We start from the raw sequence: 15,321 nt of genomic DNA, 5'->3' as shown, positions 1-15,321 counted from the left end.
GAATTCGAGTCATGGTAGTGGGAGCGGGGAGGAAACATTTAGGAACTAGAGGAAAGTTGTATTTTTCATCGTTGCTAAATTGCACCCTGACTGGCTCATCTCCTCCCCTAAAGCCCTCTGCAAGGGGATCTCCAGGGTCACTGATTTTTGATTCCAATATTTATATGTCATTGTTTTGTTCTTTCAAAATGTCTGGATCGAATACCTTGGTGCTTGCCTCGTGTATTGCTGTTCAAAGTTGTATTATTTCTCATTTTTTATTTCTCTTGACAGCATGTTCTTTCAAAGCACAACTGAGTTCTTGATTATTTTTCCCTCTGTCTGAAAACACTTTATTAAACATTTTGGGACTGAAAACAAATTCGGGTAAAAGAAAGTCTATGCTGAAGTCATTTTGTGCTGTGTGTAGAAATACAAATAAAATGTGCATCAATTTTAAAAGCAAAGCATTTCAATACAGAAAATTTAAGTATCTCAAAAACACACACAAGTGTTTCTAAATACACTAAGATCATGTAGTTAATTCAATATTCTTGAGATGGTGCGAGATTAGCTTGTTTATGGCTTGCGATGTTTCCATGCTTGTTTCTTAAACTTCTACTTCTGAGAATTTTTAATTTTTAATCATTTCCCAGTGTTTGCTGGAGTTCATAGATAATACTAAGGAGGACTTGGAATTGTTTCCACCTCCAGCTACCTTCCATATTTTTTTAAAATACTTCTTGCCAGAGTCCATAGTTCCTTTAATGTTTCATGCCTGTTTGGATGATGCTGGATGACTTGCTAAAGCATCATACTCTTGGTGATGTTTTCATATTCGTTTTGCTTGAAGAATTTGCTTTTTGCACTCCACAATTTTTTTTCCTGGGCTCCAGCATTGTTACATTATGTGTCTTTGTTATTCTTTCACAATTTTTCATTTCTCTGAGATTCATGATTCGTATCATATATCAGCAAGGTTTTGCCCATTGAAAATTCACATTGTGACAGCATACTCACCTTACATTGGTATTGAGTAACTCCTGATATACAGAGTTGTACCATTTAATGAAGCTTTTCAGGAGAAGATTAATTCTTTGTTCATCCCTAGCACCATCCCCATCAATGAGGAGATGCTTCCATATGACTTCTTCACACTCAGAGATGACCAATCCTCCTGATATACTCCAATGAAAACCTGTTACAATGTAAACCTGTGAAGTCCAGCCAGATGCTAGGAGCCAGTTCACTGTAGAGTTCCATTCTCTCTACACACTCTGCAGCATTTTTTGCTTTCTGGTTCGTTCTTTCTTTTCTTTTAAAAAATAGTTTGGTTATCATTATGGGTGTAAGATGATATCTCATCAGTTTGCTCTATTTGCATCTATGGATGGCTAGTAATCATGAGCATTTCCTCAAGTATTTGCTAGCCATTCAGGTGTCTCATTTTGTGAATTGTCTATTTGCCTACTTCTTTTTTTTTTAACATTTTATTAGGGGCTCATACAACTGTTATCCCAATCCATACACACATCAATTGTGTAAAGCGCATTTGTACATCATTTCTCAAATTGCCTACTTCTTAATTGGATTGTGTGTGGGTTTTTTTTCTTATTGAGGTATTACAGAATTCGACAGCCTTTAGTAATTAGTATCTTGTCCATTATATCATTGCTAAAATATTCTTCTCAGTTCATTCCATTCTTTTGATGAAGTCTTTTGATGTGTGTAATTGTTCGGTTTTTAATAGGTCCCAGTCATCTATGTTGTCTTTCACTGAGTGTGCTTCCTTTATTATATCTGGCAGTCCATATATGCCCTACAATGGGCCCCTTGTTTTTGCCAACATTCTCATTGATGATACTGATTGCCCTGGAGCTTGCTTGCATTTAGGTCTCTATCATGAGTTTTTTTTTTTTTAGCCATGGTTTGAGGTATGGATCCTGTTTCAATCTTCTGAAGAAAGAGATACAATTTTTTTCAGCACCATTTGAATAGGGTATCCCTTTTCCATTTAATGTTTTTTGGTCCTTTGTTGAAAATCAGTTGCTTGTAGTTGGCTGCTTTTATTTCTTGGTTTCCATCCTGGAACCCCATCTTCGTTGTGTTAGTCTGGGTAGACTAGAGAAACAAATTCATGGACACTCATAGGTATACAAGGGAGAGTTTTCTATGAAGGGTAATTGTACATTAAGAAACCCAACCCAGTTCAGTCCAAGCCCATACATCCGATGCCGATTTATAAAGTCCTCTTTAGACTCACGAAACACATGTAATGACACCAAATGTAGGAGGATCACAGGCCAGTGGGTAGAAAGTCTTTGGATTTAGTGGTGGTGTAAGCATCTCAGCGCTGGCAGGGGTCTCCATGTGGCTTCTCCAGGTCCAGGATTCTGGCTGCATCAGGTTAGGTCCATGTGGCTTCCCCAGATCAGGGAACTAGAGTAGTTCCATGTGTCTTGTCAGCTGCAATGTCTCCCATGGAGTGAACAGAGAGAGAGGTGTCTCCCACCTCCAAGGAGAAAATACCGGAGTTCCCAGAATTCTCAGGAGAAAGCCACGCCCACACAGAGGCCTCATTGGTTATATCTTGGTTGACAGGCCAGACTCCATCCCTTCCCTCATAATCCTCTCAAACTGACACCAGATTATGTAACTATCACATTCAGTTTCTCATTATACCAATACCATGTTTGTTTGCTTATATTGACTACTGTGGCTAATAGGTTTTGGACTTGGGTAGTTCAAGACCTACTCTTTTTTTTTTTTTTGACAAGTGTTTTGCTTATCCTAGGCCTCTTACCTTTCCACAGGGTGTTGGTAATTAGTTTGGAAACAGCACTTCTGTTCACCTTAACTGTTCCCATATGTTGATAGATAATTTTATACTTCCTCAGATAAGAGTTTAAAACATTATTTTTTCAATAAATCAAGCAAACCAGTCCCCTCCAAATTTCTATATACTGTGGAACTGCTTGCCTCTGTGCTCAATCAGTTTACATTGAAACAATTCTGTGAACTCTTCAAATGGACCTAAAGAATGAATGAGACCTGTCAACAAGCACTTGGAAGATAGAAAATGGTGACTGACTTATTCAAGTAGAGGAAGCTGAAATAACTGTACAGAAGTATTCCAGTAAGATATGTGCACATTGTAGTTTACTTCCATCGAGTTGGTTCTTTTTTTTGTGTGTGTGTATGTATTTTCTTCTTCTTTTTTTTAAAAACATTTTATTAGGGGCTCATACAACTGTTATCCTAATCCATACACACATCAATTGTGTAAAGCGCATTTGTACATCGTTTCTCAAAACATTTTCTCTCCACTTAAACCCCCGACATTAGGTCCTCATTTTTCCCCTCCCTCCCCGCTCCCCCCTCCCCGAGTTGGTTCTTATCCATAGCTACCATACAGACAAGAGAATGAAAAACTGCCCAGCCTTGCACCAACAATTGTTTCTTTGTTTGAGCTTATTGTTGTAGCCACTGTGCCAATCTATCTCTCTGAGGGGCTTCCTCTCCTTGACTGTGCTTCTACTTTTACCAAATATGATACCCTTCTCTAGGGACATGTCCTGACAACATGTCCAAAGTATGTAGAACAAAATATCTAAGACAAAGGAGCCCACTGGCTGTACTTCTTCCAAGACAGACCAGTTTGTCCTTTTAGCAGCCCATGGTACCTTCAATAGCTTCTCAATCACCACAATCCAAATGCATCGATTCTTCTTCCATCTTCTTTATTCAGTGTTTAATTTTCACATGCATATGACATCATTGAAAATACCATAGCTTGGACCAGGAGAACCTTAATCCTCAAAGTAACATCCTTGCTTTTCAATATTCTATGGAGTTGTTGTGCAGCACATTTACCTAATGTAATTCATCTTTTAATCTCTTGACTGATGCTTCCAGGAGCATTTATTGTGGACTCAAGCAAGATGAAATACTTGACAATTTCAGCTTTTTCTCCATTTATTTGATGTTACCTATTGGTCCAGTTGTGAGGATTTTGGTCTTCATTACATTTAATCATAATCCATACTGAAGACTGTAACCCTTGATCTTCATTAGCAAATACTTCAAGTCCTCCTCACGTTCAGCAAGCAAGGCTGTGTCATCTGCATGTCGCAGGTTGTTAATAAGCTTTCCTCCCATTCTGATGCTCCATTCTTCTTCATATAAGCTATTTTCTCTTATTATTTTCTCACCATATAAATTGAACAAGTGTGGTGAGAGGACACAACCCTGATGCACACCTTTCTTGATTGTATACCATACAGGATTCCCTGGTTCCATTTGAATAACTGCTTTTTGATCCATGTACAATTTCCACATGAACACAATGAAGTGTTCTGGAATTCTTATTCTTCTCATTGTTATCCATGGTTTGATCCAAACAGTCAAAGGCTTTCGATGTAGTCAATAAAACACAGGTAAACTTCTTTCTTGTATTCTCTTCTTTGAGCCAAGATCCATCTGACATCACCAATGACATACATATTTCAAGTCCTCTCCTAAATCTGGTCTGAGGCTCTAGTATCTCCCTATCAATGCTGCTGAAATTGTTGTTAGATGATTTTCAGCAAAATTTTACTTACATGTGATATCAATGATTTTGTTCTAAAGTTTGAGCAGTCTGTTGGGTCACCTTTCTTTGGAATGGGCACAATAATGTATCTCTTCAAGTCAAGGGAGTGCCTTCAGTACTTCATCAGCTTGTTGAAACATTTCCATTGATGGTCCATCAGTCCCTGGAGCCTCATTTTTGGCTAATGCTATTACTTCACCTTGAACTTTGTTCTTCAGTACCATTGGCTTTTGCTCATAGGCTATTTCCTGAAATAGTTGGATGGTGACGAGCTCTTTTTGGTACAATTATTCTGTATGTTCTTTCCATCTCATTTGGATGCTTACTGCATCATTCAATATTTTGTCCAGAGAATCTTTGAAATTTGCAATACAAGGCTGGGATTTTTTCTTTAGTTCTTTCAGTTAAAATATGTTGAGTATGTCCTTCCCTTTTGGTTTTCTAATTCTAGGTCTTTGCACATTTCATTATGATGTTGAATTTGTCTTCTTCAGCTGCCCTTTGATATTTTCTATTAAGCTATTTGATGTCATCATTTCTTCCATTTGTTTTAATTACTAATGATTAACAGCAAGTTTCAGAGTCTGTTCTGTCATCCATGTTGGTCTTTTCTTTCCTTTTTTTTAAAATGACCTTTTGCTTTCTTCATGTATGGTAGGTATTCTTGATGTCCTCCCACAGCTCATCAGGTCTTTGGTTATAGGTGTTCAATAAGTCAAATCTGCTCCTGAACTGTTTTTTACATTCAGGTGTTGTGTACTCAAGGTCATATGTTGCCTCTTGTGGACTTATTTTCATTTTCTTCATCTTCAACCTGAACTTATATATGAGTAGTTGATGGTCTATTCCACAGTCAGCCCCTGGCCTGGTGTTAGCTGCTGGTATTGTGCTTCTCCATTGTTTCTCCCAATGATATAGTCAATTTGATTTTTGTGCCTTCCATCGGGAGAAGTCCATGTAAATAGTTGCCTTTCTGTTGTTGAATAAAGGTCTTTGCTATGAATAAGTTATTGGTCTTGTAAAAGTCTATCATGCAATCTCCAGCTTCATTTCTGTCACCAAGTCTATATTTTCCAACTACTATTCCTTCCTTTGTTTCCAACCTTTGCAGTTCTCATACCTTTTTTCACTTTCAACCTAGCTTTTTGGAAGACAGTAATTATAATTTTTATAGAGCTATATAGTAATAGTAATTCCTGCCCTGACATTAGCTTTCTTCTTTTCTTTTTCTTGGTTTGTCTTGGCTTTTGCCACAATAAAAACTGTGTTTATTTTGAATTCCTTACTTCTAACTTAATGGAATTTCAGAGTGAAAAATAGATAATTGGCAGTGTGTTCTACCATGTCAAACCTACAATTTCTAAGGGATGTTCATGCACACTTAAGTTTAAAAAGCACTAGAGTATATCCGCCAATACAATATTAATGAAAAGAGAGAAACTGGAATTGGTTTCCTTTTACTTGCTTTTACAATTTTAGGATGTATATTTTAAATTAAAAATTTTAAATAACATCATATTCTTGATTTGTAGATGCAATATTTTCTTTCATCTGCTCAAACACATTTATAAAAAGTTTTGTTCTGTTTCCAGCAATGCATGAAAGTTTAATTTTCCCTATATCTTTACCAATACTTGTTACTCTCTATTTAAAAATATTATAATAATAAATATTATAATAGCCATCCTACTGAGGGTAAAGTGGTAGTTGACTGTGATTTTGGTTTGCAATGTCATGATGGATAATGATGTTGAGCATCTTTTCATTTGATTATCAGACATTCGTATATCTTCTATGAAGAAATATATATTAAATTATGTGCTCACTTCTAATTGAGCTGTTTTTCTTTTTATTTCTATTTATTTAGACACCATTATTAAGCAGGAAAAAAGACAAGACAAAGAAAACTATCTGAATGAAGGAAACTATCAGTATGAGGACAAAATGTCCAAACAATTAACAGTCATAGGGCTAATTATAGATGATGGGAAAAAAGGAAACCATCATGAAAGCATGATTGACAGGTCAGTTCATCACTTTTGCAGGCAGGACTACAGAAGCAGGAAAAGGACCATGATTGGGATTCATACACAATTTCAGACTATAAAAAGACTTCCCGGATTGATTCCAGGATATTTACAACCTTGTGGGGGGAGATCAGATGAGCAGGCATTCCCTCCCTTGAGGGCAATCAGTTGCCAGACTGCTGTCTCATCCCACAGCAGGGGTGGGCCTGCTCCCTGCCTCTGGGGACAATGGACAGGCTCCTGTAGGAGGGGTTTGCACCCTACTGATAATGGTTCCTATGGAGACCCAGAGACCACCCTCTCATTGCTGTGTAACCTATAGTGCAACTCCTCCCTGTGACATATGTCTCTACCTGTAATTAGTGGGCTTGCATGCCCCCAAAAGGTATATAGGTGTGAGTCAGCAATATAGATCTCTCTCTCTGACTCAGCTCCTTGCTGCTCACTCCCTTCTCCTCTCTCCCTTGTTCCCTTACCCTCCTTCCCTTCCCCCTCTCTCCACGTGGACCACTAAGCTGGGCTGAGGTGAGCAATGCTAACATGTAATATGTCTGACTGTATTGTTGTAATATCTCTCATGCTCTCGATGACTTTAATATAATACTTATATATCTCAACCATACAATTGTGCATTACTGAACCCAGAAGTAGTATTACTGAATCCGAGAAGTATAGTAGTGGGTGGGGCTGGCACCCCACTCCCCCATGCCATTTTAATTTAATACTACACAACCTAACTATGTGATGGCATGCATCTGTAAACCATTAAGGACATACCCAGACATATTCCCTGAAGTCAAGACCATACCTTCCTGGACTGCTCAGAGAGAAGTTGTACTTTACTTTCAAGCACATTTGCTGGTTAATTGTGAGAACTCAATGGAGTCTGAACTAGTGTCAAGAATCACACACACACACACACACACACACACACACACACACACTCAAATTTTTGAAAAATCCATTCAAAGAAAGAAAAAGGAATCACAATGAAGTCAAGAGTTCTGATTGTATACCACAACCTTCTGTAAGTCAAGTGCTTTAGAATTTAAGCTCTAATACATCTCCTCCTCTGATCACGGATTATATTTTAAATCCTTAGATCATGCAGACTTACGTTGATGTACTTCCTTGTGCACAGATTTGCTGATGTACACTTTAGATGGTTTCTTGATTAAGGGCAAGCCTATAAGGCTCCAAACACTGTGTTTTTGATATCTAGGTACCATCTGATTCCTTTGCCATACTTTAATATAGCTCCCTTGAATTACGGTCCTTCAATATGGTCTTTCTAGCCATGGTTGCTTATATGATATGTTATGTTTCTGGACTTTATAAATATGTGGTCCTGTTTTGGAGAGTATTCTCTTCTATGCTGATGGACACGAGTGGGCTGATATTGAGACTTGATCTTGGTGGAGGGTGGAGGCCAAGCTCTTCGTTTCCTTGACAATATGTTTATGACCTTTAATGGGGAAAAAAGACCTTTAATGGACTGTGTGAACAGAGCTACATTCTTTGTTCCTTTGGTGCTATCTTTGATTTTTACCTTGGTAGAGGGTGTGACTTAAGATATCATTTTTGGTGAGGCGTAAAATATTGGTTGTATCCCTTCACCTGGAAAGTCAGACTTCTGTTTCCTGACTGAGCATTGGTAAAATCAAGAAGCTGTTCTGTGGCTTTTGGACATTTTTTGTTTCTGGCTCTGGACTCTGCTTTTGGTTCACCCCTGCCTGACCTTCGGATTTTGGATTAAATTGCATCTACCACCCCAGGAGATGATTCCGTTTTATGAGTCTCTGAGAGATGCTGCAGTGAATCAGAGAATCCAGGAACATGCAAGAATATACTCCAGGGAAGATTTGGGGGGAAATGAAACTGAATAGCACCTTGGAAGAGTTGGACATTTGTGACATCATTAATCTCCAACCTCTTTGGATTAATCTGACATTAACTGCTCTAAAAAATTATTCCCACATCTCTGTCTTCAGTAACTGTCTCATGAGAAACTTAGGAGAGCAGGGCCACATTGTAAGAAATATTTGCCATATGCCTTAAGATGGGAATTCAAGTCTGTCCATCAAAAGTATCTATATATCAGAAGATATTAAAGTTAATAAAAGAATAATAGAATTCTATTAAATAATAATAGAATTAAAGATAATCGAAAACCCCCACAGAATTTTTGAAGTCCTTCTTGAGAAATTACCTTTCAAGCAGTCTTCATTTAGTATTTGATGATTCTAATAATAATATCATCATTAATCTAGCTAACAGTAATGAAGAAATATGAAGGAAAGCTTTTTGGCTAAAACATATAGAAAAGTGCACCTGTACAATTAATTAAACATATTATAAAAGCAAAGCTATTTTAACAATAGTGAAGGTTAGGAACAAAGCAATAATTTTGATGTTAATTCACTAAGGGGAACTCTGTTATTCTATGGGACTTAAGGCATATAAGACAAAAGCAATGAATATAAAAACAGATAGCAAATATATATCAATGTCTGTGTAAAAATTTTTACCCTGCTGTAAACCCAAGTGGCCAATGTATGACAACATCAAAAGCATTAAAAATTTGAACAAAATCCAACGTCCTCAATATCCACGACCTTGGGAATGCTCTCCTCTCTTTCTACCCACTAAGGGCATCTCATTTTCAAGTCCAAACAAGTGTTTCAATTCCTTTAATCTTAAACAAATATGTCTAAGTTTGAACATTTTCCAGTTCAGGATTGGCAAGAACAAAATTTGGTCTATACCAATGGGGTCCAAATAAGACATTTTTATGGCCATCTCCTCCAATATTTAGTATTTGGGGGATGAAATTGGACAGCCAGAGAGATAAAAAGTCTCTCTCATTTACAAAAACTCCTCTGACATTTTACAAAATAACCTAAAATCCATGAAGCCTGAAGCATGAGACCACCTGGATCACCAACGTAGAAGAATGAACTAAGTTGAAGTTACATGATTAGCAAGATAATATAGTTTAAGAGCCCCCCAGTTAAAAGTCTATTGACAATATGCTAAATGTTCATCACAAGAGCAAACTGTCTTTCCCTTATTCAGTCACCTATACTCAAGAGTCACTTTGTAAAAAACAAAAAAAAAAACCCTCCCCCCAGAATCGAAGCTTATTAAACATTTTAGTTAGGCTAAGTGTTCTTAGATATTTTTGGATAACCTCACATATTTTCCAATCCTCTGATTGTGAATTTACACAGAAATTCTTTGATCACTATAATAAGCGTGTATTCTTATATTTGACTTCTGGGATTTCAAATTCAGGTAACTGCTTGCAGAGCCAGGCCATATTGGAGGAAACAATTGGTTTCCTGAAAAACTGACGAAAGATGAGGTCATCTCCTCTGAGAACTTAGTTTCAAAACACATAATTCTCTGTATATCTGCATAACGTGCACGTGTGCGCATGTTCAACACTTTGAGTGCAACTATTAGACAGGCATTTTATATAACACTGCTGATGATCAATTACAATGATTACTAATATGTACTAAACTTAACCTGTCTGATTTAAAAAAAATACTTTTGTCTATTTTCTTAAACAGTCTGAATTCTTTCATGCTCAGAGCAAAATGGCCCTACTGGTTTCTCTGAAACATTGTGCAAAACCAACCAACCAAGCAAAATTACTTTTAGGCACCAGATTTTTCTGAGACTCTGAAAAGGACACTTAGGGGCAATGATCTGTGTAGGTGACCCCAATTTTCATGAAAGTCTGATGTAAAACAAATATTAAGAATATTAGGTTAATGGTGTAAAATAATGCACAAGACCTTAATAAACCAGCCATAAAACCTCTGGCAAGAAACTAGCAAATAATATTTAAATCCAAAATAAATACAGAATAGGTTAAGAGGGGCATCAATGACCAGGTATCATATTACACAATAGTTCTATTAGATTCCTTGGGTGAGAAATACCTTGGTCCTTGGCTTTGCAAGAGAAAGAAATTCAAGCCTGGTTTGGGATCCTAGTTGGTTTTATAAAGGATAGAAGAAGCTTCAGGCATTACAGTAACTGAATACAAGCACCCCCATGGCACGGTACACCCACATGGCGGCCTGAGGCCAGAGAGAGAGAGAGAGAGACGGGGCGACCTAGGCGAACCGCAGCCTTGCCTAGCAGAACCGCAGAGGAGCGGCTGAAAAGGAGGGCGGTTGTGGTTGTCTCCTTTTGGGACCTGCGGCTGGGAGGTGTGGTCGAAGGTATTGCTTGACCCCATTGGCTGAATTAAGCCCACCTGGCCTAGATTGGGCCAATTCGGATGTATCACCCACCTAGGTGTACTGCTCCCCCTGGCTCAGGGCCTGGATTGGTGCATACCCTGTAGCCTTTATCAGCGTCCAACTTCCTGTAGCGGGCCGCTAAGCATGGAGAGGAACAACCCTCTATCTTGCTACCTAACAGTCCCATCTACCATCATCAAATCGACAATAATCCCTGTCTGATAGCAAGGCTATCCGTATACAGGAAGTGCGCACACTGCTGCACTTTAAATCTAGACTGATGTCAGGCACAAGACTGCGGGAAGATGCTTGCAAGGGCTTCCTATATACAATTTCACTTGGACTTAATTTGAGCTTGCTTCTTCGGGCTCCCGAATTTGGAACAAGGCATAGGGCAACCTAATCCCAACGTAGCTGTGTTTCCTGACAAAGCTTGGCTATTTGTTTCTTTAAGATGTGATCGATTTTCTCCACTTTCCCCAAAGATTGAGGTGTCAAAGTTGAATGCAATTCTCCATTTTATTTTTAGGTGTTTGATGACTTGCTGGGCAACATCGGGAATGAATCATGCTCTATTGTAACTTTGGATGCTTTTTGGAAGTCCATACCTAGGAATAATGTCTCTTACCAGGATTTTTACCACTTCTGAAATTTGCTCTTTCTGGGGTGGGGAAAGTCTCTACCCAGCCAGAAAAGATGTCCACCCAAGGCAGCAGATACTTGAGACTCCAGCTCAGGGGCATCTGCCTGAAGTTGATTTCCTAATCCTTGAAGGGTTGTTTACTTTTTCCCTCGATCAGTTTTGGGGTTATTTTTAAGGCAGGTTAATCAGGAACTAAGATCCTGGATTATTTTTAAGTCCCTTGCTCTTGAGCCAAGGCCTAACAAACTCAGTTAGGGCCTCTTTTCTGCAGTGGATCATCTCATGGACTCATTTAAGGAGAGTCTTAAGGACAGAACCATTCTATTTTCATTCATTATCTATCCTTTAACCCCTTTCCTGAATCCTTTTCCCTCAGTCCAAACCAAGTCCTCTGACTCATAACGGGGTTGTTACTCAAGTCCAATGCAAGAACAAAGGGGCTACCACTCAGCTTTTACCACTTTTCAGGCTTCCTGATCATCCAAACCAGCGGTTCTCAGCCTGTGGGTCACAATCCCTTTGGGGGGTCAAATGACCCTTTCACAGGGGTGGCCTAAGACTATGGGAAAACACATATTTCCAATGGTCTGAGGAACTGAGACACTGCTCTTCTATCCATCTCCAGGCAGGTCCACCCACATGCAGATACGCCCACATACAAGTACCCCGCGTGAAGACTGTTACCCATGCTACACCATGCTTCAAGACAAAATTTCATTTATTAGTAATTAGAAGTAAATACTTCACAATATATAATTACATATTGAAATTGTGATCAATCACTATGCTTTAATTATGTTCAATTTATAATAATGAAAATACATCCTGCATATCAGATATTTACATGACGAGTCATAACAACAGCAAAATTACAGTTATTAAGTAGCAACGAAAATAATTTTATGGTCGGGGGCTCACCACAACAGGAGGAACTGTATTATAGGGTCGTGGCCTTAGGAAGGTTGAGAACCACTGATCTAAATGATTGCCAATGGAGAAATTGTCCACCTCTTTCTGGTGGCCAGGGCAGTGCATTACTGCCACCCTCTGGGGAAGCGGAATCATGTCCAATAGCCATAGGATTTCTTGAGTATACATAGTGCTTTTATTATTAGCCTGCAGGAGCCCTCTCCATATGGTCCCATGAGCATGCTAAATAAACAAATCATTTTTATAAAAGACAGAGAATTTCATGCCCATAATACATTCATAATCTTTCCTGTTGACATCTATTTTGCTCTCGTTGGTGGAATCAATTCAGACATTTGTGCTGAAGTTCCCAGCGTGTAGGCGTGGGGGCAAGGGGTAGGGGCAGGGTGCTACAGACTCCACTGGGCCTTCTAAGTACACTACTGTACACTACGTGTTCCTAACACATTTTTCCATGTAACTACTTCCATTCTCAAAAAATGTCCAGTCTACTGGGTAGCATGCTTTGTCAAACAGGTCAGGCTAACTGGAAAATATTTGGTTAATCATTTCTTTGCAGTCGTAGTTCTGTTCTCCAGTAGCTACATCAAGGAGGAGGGTAGCTAGGTTTAGTCTTCCTACAATTCTCAAGGCAATATTAGGATTGTCCAATACAACAGCCTGGTAATGGCCCAGCCAACTAGCCCTGAGCTAGAGGCCTGCTTCCTGTAATAGCAGGCAGATGACTTGATGAACAATTAAAGGCTGACCCAGGGTGAATTTCTCAGCTTCGTGCAACAGTTCACAAGTCGTTGCTACAGCCAGAAGGCAAGGGTGCGGGGCAGCCTGCTACAGTTAGGTCCTATGGGATAAATAGGCCATAGGCTGTGGCTTGGTCCCAACTTGTATTAATGTTTAAGCAGATTTGGTAGGCCTTAGTCTTAAAGGTCTTATTGCAGTCCACTATCCACTATAAAGGATCTCCCTAAGATCTTTTGAGGGCTTCATATAAGTGTTTAACTATTAACCCAAAGTTGGGAAACCAGATCCAGCAGAAATCAGCCAGACCTAGAACACCCTGCAGTTGTCTATTCTAGGGGATTGGCATTTATAAGATAATTGATTTCCTGCTTTTCAGCTGACTTCTACGAGGTTGTACTTGGAAGGCAAGAAATTTATCTGACTATTTGCAAATTGGGGCCTTGGTTTTAGAGACCCAATAGCCATATTGGGCCAAATGATTTAAAGTCTGTCTAATTTTAGTCAGACAGTTTGAGTAACATTTTCTAGTGATTAAAAGATCACCTACATATTACAAATTCACCCTTTTCCAAGAGTGGTCTAAAATATTTTGCACAAGAGACTCCCAAACAAAGGGTAAATTTTAAATCTCTGGAGTAATACTAATTCCTTTCCAAAATTTGGGAGTGCTGCCATTCAAAGGCAAATATTTCTTTAACAGGACTGCCAAAGAACTTTAGAAAAAGGGGTCTTTGAGAGCCAAGACAGAAAACAATTTAGCTTCTGAAGATTGATTACTAAGTAAAATGTAAGGATTTGAGACTGTAGGGTGGATGTATTGGACTATTTCTTTGACTGCCCTCAGGTCTTGAAGAATCTGGTACTTGGTCTCTTGATCAGAATGATGGGGATATTGTGAGGAGACTAGGAATGCCAAATTAATCCATATTCTTTCGTTTTTTTATGATGGGCGTTATGCCTTCAAGAGCCTCTTTCTTCAGGGAATATTGGCTTCTACTGGGTGGTTGGCCCCTAGATTTCAGTCTCACCTCTATGGGAGATGCTCATTTAGCTCTTTCTGGAATTACACTGGCCTAAATGAGGCATTTTACATGATTACTGATCTTTTTGGGCCACCCTGGAGTAGCTTCCAAAGTTTGACTCTGTAACTGCCAGGCATATTCTTGAGGAACTTCCATCTATAGTCCCTTAGTTCAGAAAGAAATGTTATTGGAGCAGATCATTTTGAAAGCATATCCAGGTCCAGTACAGGCCTGGGAAGGTGGGCATATATCAGAAACAAAGTGTCATTTTCTTTCTTCCAAGGGAGCCACCAAGGGGTTTCCAGAGGAGCTGGTTTTCAAGTATCACTGTGACCTCAGTCACAATCACTCAATGGGAAGACACGGAAGTCAAAGATGTACTGACCCCTGAATACATGGCCTCATGGTCCACTAAAAAGTACACAGTCTGCCCCCCCACCCAAATTGCTAATTTTACTCAGGGCTCTTGCGAGGCAACGGGGATGGCAGAGGTTGATGCCAAATCGTGCTTGACCCCTGGGTGTCCCCAGTCTTCTCTTGCAATTTGGGCATTTATTCTTCCAGGGTCCAGAGTTTTTGAAATAGGTACATTGATCTTGTCTAAGTTCTTTTTCCTTTTGGGGGCTTCCTCACTGGGGCTTCGCAAAATTACCTCAAGCTGTCTCTCGGAGACAGTAAACGATGTGAGGCTACTTGTACTCTTGGTTTTGGAATACCTTGAAGGCAACGGTGTCAGCCGGGATGGCTTCATGCCACCTGCCCTGACGAGTTACTGTAACTTCTTCCTAATACCAGAGATGCTTTGGGAGAAAACGTCATGCTAACCATTTGGGCATTAGCTGAGTCCCCAGGGTCCAGGTCTGTATAGTTATGATAAGCCTGGTTTAGTCACTCAGGAATTCAGAAGGATTCTCAGTTGGCTTCTGCTGAATTGAACTGTGCAGCACGAGGTTCAGGTTCTTTTGTTTAGGTACCCCATTCTCAGACCCTCTAGAACACACATTTGTAGTGATCCAGTTGCAGTAGGCCATCATCATTTGAGTTTCAATTTGGCTGAGTTATAAGGATTTCCTTGGCTGGAGCTGGCATCCCATTGGGGTTTTCTTCATGAATACATGCTGCCTTATCTTGA

General features: G+C 39.3%; 1 pseudogene; it reads right to left on the bottom strand.

Moving 5' to 3' along the window:
• Window positions 1–524: 524 nt before the first annotated feature.
• On the bottom strand, window positions 525–14,940 carry LOC101644400 (annotated as a pseudogene).
• Window positions 14,941–15,321: the final 381 nt, after the last annotated feature.

This window comes from Echinops telfairi, unplaced genomic scaffold, assembly GCF_000313985.2.
Source record: "Echinops telfairi isolate 266 unplaced genomic scaffold, ASM31398v2 ScPeMD7_42;HRSCAF=159, whole genome shotgun sequence".
NCBI lineage: Eukaryota > Metazoa > Chordata > Mammalia > Afrosoricida > Tenrecidae > Echinops > Echinops telfairi.
The sequence above is the reverse complement of the archived record's forward strand: the minus strand, read 5'-3'. Positions and strand labels throughout refer to the sequence as shown.